Source organism: Octodon degus, unplaced genomic scaffold (genome assembly GCF_000260255.1).
Source record: "Octodon degus isolate 3935 unplaced genomic scaffold, OctDeg1.0 scaffold00576, whole genome shotgun sequence".
Classification (NCBI taxonomy): Eukaryota; Metazoa; Chordata; class Mammalia; order Rodentia; family Octodontidae; genus Octodon; species Octodon degus.
In genome coordinates this window covers 91,461-94,332 of record NW_004525152.1, presented here as the reverse complement: position 1 = coordinate 94,332, position 2,872 = coordinate 91,461, and the positions used below count along the sequence as shown (strand labels likewise).

Sequence of the window (2,872 nt, the reverse complement as noted above, 5' to 3'; positions counted from 1 at the left end):
ATATGCTGGGAGAAAAAGGAGATTTCATTGCCTGACGTGAAATAAGTTGGATCTTTAAGGAGCTACTAGGAATATGGTTCATTAGGGAATGGATGTCAGTTGGAAAAAACGCATCTCTGCAGCTGGTGGAACTGGGGCCCAGTCGGGGCACTCTCATGGGAGACATTTTGAAGGTGTTCATTCACGTTGTGTCTGTGCTAAAGAACTGTGACACTTCAATGCACCTGGCAGAAGTGAGCAAAACTTAAGGAATCTTCAAGCATCAACACTGACTGAAGCAAAGATCCCACGGGGCAGTATGTGGAGTCCTTAGTGTACAGGAAAGGTGTTCCGAAGTGTGGCCTCCCAGTATGCTGATACTGGGCCCTACAGGATGTTCCAAAATGGTACATCTTTTCTCTTGCATATGATTTTTTTGATGTTCTTCCTGTGCATAATTTTCAGAAAACACCCAAGCCTGCAGAGGAATACTCATTGATACTGATGTACAGTTTCTGAGAAGCTGAGCTTTGTCCTGGTGCCTTGTGTCACTCCAGCAGAAGTTATTCTGCAACATGATGAAAGAAGGGATCATGCTGAAGTGTGTGCTGATGCTGGGGTTGTCATTCAGGAACTTTCTGAATGTATTGCTTTCACTGGATGTTCTGCGCTGATTGCTTATTATAGTCATGATGGAACAAAGACAGATGCCTTCAGAGGATTTTGTGGCCACAAGTTTCATGATGTCTTAATCGCCCCTGAAACAGCAGACCTAAAAGCTGATGTGGACTTCCCTTATTTGCATGGGATGGCACAAGGAAAAGTAGGGTCTCTGGGTCCCATACAACAGAAAACATTTTTTTGAATACTATAGGTGTTGATGTCCTGAAATGGCTAAAGGTTCTTTAAGGTAAATTGGATGGCTTGTTCATGAGGCAGCACTTACTTCAGGGGTGTGATATGTTAATGAACCCTCAGAGGATGGGAGAAAGACCTGACTTCTTTGCCTCCCTGCCTCATCAGAGACTTCATGGCAGAAAGCATCACGCAAGTGCATGCCAGTCAAAGCCCTCTGCATCGCCTGTGGCTGGTCTTGGTGAACTGGCTAGGCAGTGATATTACAGCTTGGAGGCTGTAATCCTTCCACCTACCCAAGAAATCAAAACAAGGGCGCACTTTTCATACATTAAAGCTAACCAAAGACCTGATATATTTTATTGCTTTACACACAAGAAAAATAGCCCATACTGTATATAATAAAATTATAGAACTTTTAGGATTATAACTCTTTGTAAAAGTATATGTTCTCAATTTACTTAGCTGCTACCGTAAAAGTGAGGTTCCTTTTAATAAATCTACTTGTATTTTTATTTTTAAATGTATATATGAATACTAGGGCCAGGGAGATAGCTCAGCAGCATAAGAGCTTACACCGCAAGTGCAAGGTTCTGAGCTCAATTTCCAGTCTGCAACAACAACAAAATAAATAAAAGTACATCTGAGTAATGTCTTGTTTAATGAATATATTTTATTTATTTATTTATTTATTTATTTATTTACATATTTTTAGTTTCTCTGGTTTTTTGGCTGGCTCAGCCCACCCTGGGGGCAGGGCTGGTGTGGTATGGGTTTCTGGGAATCAAACCATGGTCCCTGTGCACTTGCTTAAGCAGGCATTCTGGACAGCTGAGCTATCTCACCAGCCCAATAGGGATACTTTAAATGAGGAGGTAGAACAGGATATCTGACAGATCGCTAAGCTCTTACTAAATAAAAACAATAGGACAATAGCATTTTTAGTTACTCTTCTATTTTGGCTGAAGGTGACCTTTACATATCTAGCTCATTTCATAGGAACTAATATAAATTTACAGTTTTAATTATTCCCAACTTTCATTTCAAGAAATGAGCCCCTATTTGCAGAACAGCTCTATTACTAAGACTTAGGAAAATAGCACAACCAAATAAGATTTTCTTGGATCCCTCTAATAGAGATGGGCCAAGATTTTCACATGAAAGTTTGGTGATAAAAAATATACATTATCAAGCTTTTTGAGAATATTTACAAAACAGTCATGTAACAAAAAATATAGAAATGACTGAAGTGTCATCATAGACTACTTTGTACATTATTTAATCTTTCTCGCAAACAATTCTCATACAAACACAATTTGACTTCAAGACATTCTGTTTTACAGAATCTGGAGTACTAACTCCAAATTATCTGACAAACTTTCTCAGCATTCAAGAAAGAGTGCAATTTATTTCATGGCTTATAATGTTTACATAAGTATAGCAAATGAACATAACTCCAGTTACTTTTCATCATATGTAGAAACACACTAGGTTGACAGTGATTCAAAATTATTCTATTTTTCTATTCTGATATAAAGATATGCACTGGAGAAATTTGGGGACATCTTCATCCATCACAGAGAAAACCCATTTTTGAAAACCATTTTCAAAATTAATTCAGTTAAATCTTTACAGTAGTCATGTGAGGGCATACCATGACATACGTGGAAGGACACCTAGAGATAGGCAGTGCAGCGTAATGGCCAGGACCTTTTGCATTAAGTGTACACACATCAGTGTTTGGTCTCCCATGCCTCAATTTATCTGTAAGGCTCATAATGACCTTCCTATGTGACTAATGGGAAGATACATTAAAATGTATTGAAAAAAATTTATAGCACAGAAGCACTGCATAATATTTCTGTTCTCTGAAGGATAATTTTAGTCCTCTGTGAATAGCTTCAAGGATCACTAAAGACATTCTTAGTATTTTCACATACAATATCATATATTCTCTTTCTTCTCAAGTGTAAAAGTAACATTTTACACTTGAAAATGATTGAATACACACACACACACACACACACACACACACACA

At 38.0% G+C, this 2,872-nt stretch overlaps 1 pseudogene; it reads left to right on the top strand.

The window, feature by feature from the left end:
- The first annotated feature begins 2 nt into the window (after positions 1–2).
- Positions 3–1,095, top strand: LOC101584667 (annotated as a pseudogene).
- Positions 1,096–2,872: the final 1,777 nt, after the last annotated feature.